Source organism: Mustela erminea, chromosome 16, assembly GCF_009829155.1.
Source record: "Mustela erminea isolate mMusErm1 chromosome 16, mMusErm1.Pri, whole genome shotgun sequence".
NCBI classification, from domain to species: Eukaryota; Metazoa; Chordata; class Mammalia; order Carnivora; family Mustelidae; genus Mustela; species Mustela erminea.
In genome coordinates this window covers 63,626,350-63,636,095 of record NC_045629.1, presented here as the reverse complement: position 1 = coordinate 63,636,095, position 9,746 = coordinate 63,626,350, and positions in this window count along the sequence as shown.

Below are 9,746 nucleotides of genomic sequence, written 5' to 3'. Positions count from 1 at the left end.
TGGTCCAAGGCTGGGGACCAAGGCAAACCTTGGAGGATGTCCTAAGACGTGTCAAACAGCCTGGGCTTTATACTGCGTGAGACAGCAAGCCATCGAAGAGTTTCAGGAGAGAGTGATAATTACCAGAAGTACTCAGTCTGGAAGGCTTACTCTGGCTTGCTAAATGGAGAGTGGTGGTATGTTCTGTCTCCTTCCCTCCCAAAGAAAGATGGTGGTGATGATGATGAGCTGTATTAGAGAAATAGTACAGTGGGTAACTTTGAGTAAATGTTTATACATAGGATCTAGAGAACTTGATGTTGGCTGGACTGGGATGTGAAAGTGAGGAAAGAATTAAAGATAACATGTTTCTGCCTTGAACAGGTGGGTGATGTTTATGCCGTTTACCAATAGGGTACACTGCAGAAAAAAAATGTTTCAGTGAAATTATGACTTATGTTAGTTTCCTATTGCTGCTCTAACAAATTACCTGCTGTGAACTTAGTGACTTGAAACATCAAAGCTCAGGGTGCCTAAGTGGCTCAGTCAGTTAAGTGTCTGCCTTCGGCGTAGGTTGTGAGCCAGGGGTCCTAGGTCCAGTCCCACATCTGGCTCCCTGCTCGGCAAGGAGTCTGTTTCTCCCTTTCCCTCTGCTACTTCCCCTTGTGGTCTCTCTCTCTCTCTCTGTGTAAGAAAAATAAATGAAATATTAAAAAAAAAATCAAAGTTTATTACAGTTCTGTAAGATCAGAAGTCAGAAATGAGTCTCATGGTGCTAAAATCTAGGCGTTATCAGCTCTGTGTTCCTTTCTGGAGGTTATCAGGAGGAATTTGTTTCTTTTTCTTTTTCAGCTTCTAGAGGCTTCCAGCATTCTTTGTCTTGTGGTCCATTCCATGTTCTTCAAAGCCAATACTGGTCAGTCAAATCTATCATGATGCTTTCTCTCTGGTTCTGAGTCCTCTGCCTCTCATCCTATTTAAGAATGCCTTTTTTTTTTTTAAAGATTTTATTTTTTATTTGAAAAAGAGAGTGACAGAGAGCGTGGGGGGGGGGGTTGTGCAGAGGGAGAGGAAAAAGCAGGCTCCCCTCTGACCAGGGAGCCTGATGTGGGGCTCTGTCCCAGGACTCCAAAGTTATGACCTGAGCTGAGGGCAGATGCTTAACACACTGAGCCACTCAGCCATCCCTTACGAACACTTTTGATTACATTGGACCCACCCAGCTAGTCCAGGATATCTTTTTGTTTTAAAATAAGCTGTTCAGCTACTTTAATCCCCCCTTAGCATGTACTATAAGATACTCACAGGTTCTGAGGACCAGGATATCAACATCTTCAGGGTGGAGAGCATTATTCTGTATACCACATGCCTCTAGCCCAAATTGCCCCTGAACTTCATTTTTTTATTATTTAAGTTCAATTAGCCAATATATTGTACATCATTAGTTTCAGATGTAGTGTTCAATCATTTATCAGTTGTGTAACACCCAGTGCTCATCACATCACGTGCCCTCCTTAATGACCCCAGTTACCCCATCCCTCCCACTCACCTCCCCTCTAGCAGCTCTCAGTTTGTTTCTTATACTTAGGGGTCTCTCATGGTTTTTCTGCCTCTATGATTTCTTCCCAGTTTTCCCTCCCTTCCCCTGTCTTCAGACGCTGGTACCTAACAGTTATCTGACATTGTGACTTGAACAGCTAATTAGCATCCAGAACCCAACATGTCCAAAAGCAAGCTCATGATCCCCCCAACTTTCTTCTGTGATTAGTCGCATCTCAGTAGCTGGCACCACCATGTGCTCAGTTTCTCCTCTGACTTCTCTTTCCCACTCTTCTTCCTCGCCATCAGAAACTACGGTGGACTCGAACTTTCACGTATATCCTCAATGCGATCACTTCTCATGCCTTTTCCTCTTCCACCTGAGTCCAAGCTGTCTTTTTCTCCTATTTAGATTGTTGAATAGCAATAAAAAATGCTCCCTCAGTGAACTTCCTTGCTTCTCCTCTTGCTCTATCAGTACACTGTCATGACAATACCCACCGGCAGCTTTTTAAAGGTAGAAGTCAGCCTGTGTGCCTCCTCTGCCAAAGCGCCTTCCCATCATGCTTAGAATATAATCCAAATCTCTGTGACCCACAGAGCTTCACATGTGCTGACCCCTGGCCTCTCCTGCCATCTCAGCTCCTGCTTCTTTCCCTTTATTCCAAACACATCGGTCTCTTTGCTATTCCTCAGATATTCTAAGGTCGTCTCACTCCAGGGTCATTCGTTTTGGCCCGGTAAGCTCTCCCTCCCCTCGCCCGGGGTTCTCGGCAGGGCTCGGCTTAGAGCGGTTTTCCCTGACCACTCTACTTAAAATAGCCTGCATTTGTTTTCTATTGCTGCCATAACAAATCACCAGAATTTAGTGGCTTAAAACAACACAAATTTGGGTGTGTGGGTGGCTCAGTCAGTTAAGCTTCTACCTTCAGATCAGTTCATGATCTCAGGGTCCTGGGACTGAGCCCCGCTTTGGGTTCTCTGCTCTGCAGGGAGCCTGTTTCTCCCACTCCCTCTCCCTCTGTGCTCTCTCTGTCAAATAAATAAAGTCTTAACACACACACACACACACACACACACACACATTTATTAGCTTGTTCTATAGGTCAGCAGGTGCAGGTTTGCCAGGCTAGCATCAAGGTACTGACAAGGCTGTGTTTCTTTCTGGAGACTCTGGGGGAGAGGCTATTTTCTATTCATTCAAGTTGTCAGAATTTAGTTTTTCGTGGATGTATGACTGATGCCTCCATTTTCTGCTTCTTATAAACAAAGGCCATTTCTAACCTCTATGGACTGCTACATTCCTTGTCCTGGCTCTTTCCCCCATCTTCAAGGCCAACAATAGTGGGTTGAGTCCTTCTCACACTTTGAAGCTCTCCTGACTCTTCTTCCATGGTCATTGTCACATTTCTCTGACTCATGATTCTGTCTTCCTCTTTCACCTTTAATGGCCCCTGCAATTTTACTAGGTCCGTTTACATAATCTTGGATAATCTACCCATCAAAAGTCCTTAACCTTAATCACATCTGCAAAATCCCTTTTCCCATATGGTGAAACATATTTGCCACTTCTAGAGTTTAGTGGGTGAGGTCAACATCTTTGTGGGGCAATTATTCTTCCTACCACATGGCCCTCTCCAACTCTCTCCATCTACTTACTCTGCTTCATTTTTCTTTACAGTGCTGATCATAACAGATGCTGCTCATTTTATTCTTTGTCCCCCTAACTAGACAGTAAATTTCGTGAAGTCAGAGACTGTTTAGGTTATATTGGTAGATCCAGCACCCAGAGCAGCACCTGACACACAGGAAGTGCTCAATAAATCATTGTTGAAGGAACTGTGAGTTTACTCTGGGCCATCCTGAGTTTGAAATGCTTGCAAGGTGGCCAAGCAGAGCTGTGCAGTAAGCAAGTGAGTATATACATGGAATATGGTGTTTTGTTTTGTTTTGATGGGTAGGATGTAGCTGTAAGCTCAAAAAATAGATATCCTGTACTAAAATGTACACCCAGCACAATCCAAGTGTGGACAAATCCCATCAACTTCCATGTAAAACATGGTAAAAACTGCAGCATCTACTTTTGGGGTTGTTGATAGGACTAAGCTAGATTCCATGTATAAAGTGCTTACAGTTCCTGGCATCTAGTAAATATTCAATGAGTGTGTGTTATACTTTCTTTCACCATGTGGGACCATGAGAAGGAAGGATAAAGCAGAAAATGAGGCATGAAGTTGCCCCAGGACAGAGCCAATAGGAACACTAAGAGACAGAGGGAGAGGAGGCAACAATAGCAACTACAGTGGAGAAGAGCCAGGGAGACTGGAGGAGAATCAAGACAGTGTCACGCCATGGAAGTCTCAGGAAGTATGGATGGTTTCAGGAAGGACCTCGTGGCAAGCCATGTCAGATGCTGCCGAGAGGCAAAGCAAAATAATTCACACAAAGGAAGTATTACCTTAATTTAAAGAATGAGAATATTCATCAGAGAAAATTTTTTGCCCAAAGTCCCATAGATAGTGAGAGAGTGAAACAGAGACCATAATTTTTGGCTGGTCTTTGCTCTGCCTTCATTTTTTGCGAAAGAGCATCTGGTTTTCTGCTATTTTAGAAAGCCACCCATAGTAAATGTGTATCTCTGTCTTCTTTGCATGTTGGCAAAGCCACTTCAGTAGGTTCGAGCCAATGGGCCAAGATATGAGTAATATGAGACAAAGGGCAGTTATCTTTAAAAGAAGGGAGGCCTCTGTACAGCAAAAGAAACAATCAACAAAATGGAGAGGAAACCTATAGGATGGGAGAAAATTTCTGCAAACCATGTATCAGGTAAAGGTTTAGTGTCCAAAATATATAAGGAACTCATGTAACTCAATAACAAAAAGACAAACAATCCATTAAAATATGGGTAGAGAATCTAAATAGACATTTTTTCCCCCAAGAAAACACAAATGGCTAACGGACACATGAAAAGATGCTCAGCATCACTGATCATCAGGGAAATGCAACTCAAAAGCACGCTGAGATATCTCTCATACCTGTTAGCATGGCTGTTGTCAAAAAGATAAGAGATAACTAGCACTAGCCAGGATGTGGATAAAAGTGAACCCTTGTGCACCGTTGGTGGGAATGTAAAATTTTGCCATAGAGAAGGTTATGGAGGTTCCTCGAAAAATTAAAAATAGTACTACCATATTATCCAGCACTTCTGAGCATACACCCAAAAGGATTGAAATCTTAAATCTGTGTCTGGGATTGATAGTGTACAACATCTCATAGTTGGAAGGAGTTACAGAGGTGCGACTCACTGCTGGGCCCAGATGGCAGGAGTAATTAACCAGAAGTCAACCTGAGTAGCTGCACTCATTTACTTTATGTATTTGTCATTAGAAGTGTTTGATTCAATTTATTTACATGTTAAAACATATAAATCAGTACCCCCATATTTACCCTATTTAAAAAAAAAAAGAAATCAGGATTTCAAAGAGTTATCTACACTCCCGTGTTCACTACAACATTGTTCACAATAACCAAGATATGGAAATAAGCCAAATATCCATCAACAGATGAATGGATAAAGGGTGTGTGTGGGGTGTGTGTATGTATTCATTCTTTAATAAACAAGGAATCCTATCATTTGTGAGGGACCTGGAAGACATTATGCTAAGTGAAGTAAGTCACAGAGAGTCAAATACTGCATGATTCTTTTTATATGACGCATCTAAAATAGTCTGATGTATAGTAGAATGAATAGTCAAATGTATAGAAATAGACAATAGAATGTTGGTTCTTGGGGATGGGGGAGGGGGAATGTGGGGAGTTGTTTAATGGATAGCGGTTAGGGTTATACAAGATGGGTAAGTTCCAGAGATCTGCTGTACAATATAATGCCTAGAGTTAGCAGTGAGGTATTGTGTACCTAGGAATTTTTAAAGAGGATTGATTTTTTAAAAGAATTTTTTAATTTATTTAACAGAGAGAGAGAGACAGCAAGAGAGGGTACACAAGCAGAGGGAGTGGGAGAGGGAGAAACAGGCTTCCCACTGAGCAGGGAGCCCAATGCAGGACTCCGTCCCATGATCCCTGGGACCATGACCTGTGCCAAAAGCAGACGCTTAACGACTGTGCCACCGAGGTTCCTCAAGAGGATTGATCTTATGTTAAGTGTCCTTGTCCCCCCCCCCATGCCAACAAAAAACCCCAAAGGGACACAGGGAACTTTTTGGGGGGTGATCGATACACTTATTGCCTTGATTGTAGTGATGGTAAAATGAGTGTTTACACAGGTCCAAACTCACCAAATGGAGACACTAATTATGTGCAATTTTTGTAAACTAATTATGTTTCAATAAATCTGTGGGAAAAAGGAGACCCTCCAGTTCCTTCTTTCAATAGCTGGGGTGTAGTTATCATGGCTGCAGCTCTATAAGCTCCTGTTTGGGGGTTTTCTGTCACATGCAACTGAGTAGGTTCTCCTAGGAGTAGGTTCTCCTAACACAGTGATTTACCACGTCTGTTTTAAAAGACCCCAAAGGCAAACTGGAGTCCCTTCTGACCTAGTCTGTCTACCATCCCCAGCCATGCCCTGGGCTCTTGTATAATTGTGGCTTTGGAGCTAGCTTTGTTCATGCTGTCATGGTAAACACTGGCCTTTCCGTTTTCCGGCATCTGGGAGGTGAGAACTATTCTGGGTTGGGTTGGTGAAGTTAGAACACTGTGGTGGTTGAATTAAAGGCTATAGGCCACAGCTGTTAGTCTGAACCTAAAAAAGTCAATATTTGAGAAGACACTGAGTGGAAAGCAGTGTGGGATTTTTGGGGTAGGAAAGGGAGAAATAGACTACAGAAAGATGTAGTGGGACATAATGGAAGAAAGACTCTCTCAAGTCGGTGCCATGGGTACCAGTCTTACTTTGTCTTTAAAGAGCTGGGTGGTCTTTGCCTTATAATCCAGGTTTGTCCCTCTAAGACTCTTGTAGTTTTCAGTATATTGCACAAGCATGCAAAAGCTTCAGGATAACGTAGGTACATTTGGAAATATAATTGCACAGGACCTCGCAGAGGAATGGGATGTGCGTAAACCATTACTGACATGACCTTGGCCTTCCAGGAGCTATGTTGAAATGCCCTAGTTTATGCACAATTTATTCATGACTAATGGCCTATATTTTTCAATTCAGCCATGCATGTCAGGGATATTCCCTCTGGACACAGATTATTGGATTTAAGCAAACACTTATTGGGCACCTATAATTGGTCAAACTAACAAGCATTTAGGTTGATTTAGACTATTGCCTACACCTAATTAGTATTCCAATTTAACAAACTGCGCTAACTGGTCCCTGAAGGTTCATTAGTAAAGGTTTCCTTTGCTTCACAAATGCTCACTTAGAATACCATACTTAAGAAATGCATGAATTAAATCACAACTTCACATTTAAGAACAGTTCCTCCCCCAAGTCTGGAGAATTTGTAGTCCCTGATAAACTGTTTTGGACTATTTAGGCATCAAAGACCAGTATTCAGAAACACTTAGCCAGGATCGGGAGACATCTGTAAATACCATTAATGAAAACACGAGACTTTAATTAAAGAAACATAGTATGAGATGAAAGGAATCAGGCTATACAGGAATTTGCATATTGTTTGTGACTGATTCTCACAACACATGTCCCAGGAATAGATGTACCTGCATTGTGCTAGAAAATTCCAACTTTTCAGGTTTTATAGTCATCAAACCAGCTAATTAAAATTATTACAAATTTTACAATTATTACCTTTGTGATTACTGACCCTTCAAAATGGGTGGTAAGCGAGGCAGAAAAAAGCAAATAAAACCAATGCCAGAATTTCCAATTCCCTACTCTGCTAAAACTTCTCTTCAAGTTTTTTTTTTTTTTCAAACTTTCTCATAGAGCCCTACATGGAAATATCTTCTGCATTTTTGTTAATGCCCTAAAGAGTAGTCTTCAGACTTTTTAATACATTAGAATTATTGGATACTTGTTCAAAAATGCCAATATTGCCCCTACTTCTCCTGCTCCAAGCCACGCAAAATCTCCTGCTTCGGTAGATACAGGTAGATCCAGGCTGATGCCTGGAAAACTATTTCAGACAGTATCCATTCTCTCCCGTTCCCTTAGCCTCTGCTTTAGCCTCCCCTCACCTCATGCCATATATAAATATATATCTGTATGCTGATAAAATTTTCTCCTTCCTCTCATCTTATCCTCTTGAGAACCTCTGATCTAAAAGACAGAGTAGACCATCTGTTAGAAAAAAAATGTCATTGCTTCAGAGAGCATCATCTTATAACTGATTTTGTTGAGTTAGGGTGATGATATAAAGTGGAAATGACCTATGTTGTAAATTATTTACATACATTCTGAGGTAAACAATAAAAGTCTGCTAAGTCAAGACATTTCTCTTAGGGGGACATCCTACACAGATTGAATTTTGAGCATATTTTTGAAAGGGATAACAAACGATGGTCAGGAGGGGGAGGACGGCATCACGTATGTTAGCAGAAGACAAAACAGAAAAATCGGGGATGAGGAACCCTAAGTGTTCAGGAGGGAGATGATGTTGAGGGAAAGAACTTACCTGCCACTCGCCAAATTTTCAGAGTGTACTGGTTATGACAAACAGCTCCCACCTCTCACTCACACCTTCCCAAGGTCAGAGAGGTGATTGTGTGATGAGACCCGACTCAAAAATCTCTCTTTCTCTCCCTTGGTCTTAGGTTAGCCCTGCCACAGAGCGGTGCCTTGTCTTCTCCCTCAGGTGATGCCCCCACCGGGTCTGGGACTGGCAGGCAACTCTAGGGGAAGGCAAAGCTAAGCCGTATTCTATGTTCTGTCTTCATCAATAAGAAGACCGGTGTGGTATCCTCATCCCTCTGAGTTCTGTATATATTTCTTACCACATTTGATCCTAGAGTTTAAAAGAAAGGCAATATTCTGTGACCTTTCAATTTCAATGGATGGTCTAGTGGGAGAAGAAGCAGAAAATTAAGATAAACTTTCTGTCTCTCTGAAACTGCTTTTATCATGTCAATTTTTGTTTATTTCTTCACATGATTTCACTGCTGTTAAAAACTCTCCATGTCTTTGACTTTTCAAGGCTTCCCATTTTTTTGTTCCTACTCTAGTGGAGCAGCCTTGTTTCTCACTGTAGGGAGCAGATCAATCACAGCTCTTGCCACGCTTATGGCCCTTCCTAAAGGAAACTGCTCTTCCAACTTCCGTGATGGTCTCCAGGAATCACTTCTGTATCATATAATCACTGGTCACAGCTCACTGGATTGGGGGTGCACGTGTGACCCCAAGGCAACCAATTCATAAGCTGTCCAGCAATGAATCATACAGCCTTTTATAAAACTCTCTGCCCAGACAAGCTGAAAGTAATGAATTGTGTCAGTCTGGTAGTCTTTCTTGGGACTTTGAATGGGTAAAGAGTGAATCAGGTGACAGTCAAAGGGAACAGGGTGGTTGGGAGCTAGAGAAGTGAACCCCAAGAGAAGCAGAGACAGAGAAGCTCTGTGGTTTTAGGAGGGATGAGTGGAGGGAGCTTGCCTTTCCAGAACATATAACCTAGGGTGCCGTCTATCTACACTAATTTATTTGAGCTCAGAGGGAATGCTGTTTTACACCAGTTGGTTACAAATTTGCACATAAAATCTGGAATCTTGACCATGGCCAAGGGGTCCTGCCTGTCTTGTTCATATCCTGCCTTTTCTCAGCTCTTGCCTCTCCTCCAGCCATGCGCTGCCCATCGTCATATTGTCCTGGAAGCTTTTCCAAGGTACCAAGTTCTTTCCCTCCTCTGTGTTTTCATACCGATTCCTCTCTCTGTATGAGTTGCTCTACTTCGTCCTACTCGCTTTCAAACTCTGTTAATTTCCCGGCCACTTCCCGTCAATTAAGTCTCAGGTGAAACGTCACTTCCTTGGACCTTCCCATCTGAAATATTATCCCTGTTTTGTTCTTAGCACTTCATGTTCCATTCTCTCCTAGCGTTAGTCATACTTTTCAATTATGCTTTTATTTGTGTGTTTATTTATTTGACAATAGCTCTTTCCATTAGTCTGGAAGCAATATGTCGGGTAGGGATTACGCGCATTTTTGTTCACCAATGTGTTCTTAGCACTTAGTGCAGTGCCTACGACATTGTAGATTTTCACTGTTCATTGAATGAATGAATGAATGAATGGTAATAAACGTTTCCCTCATT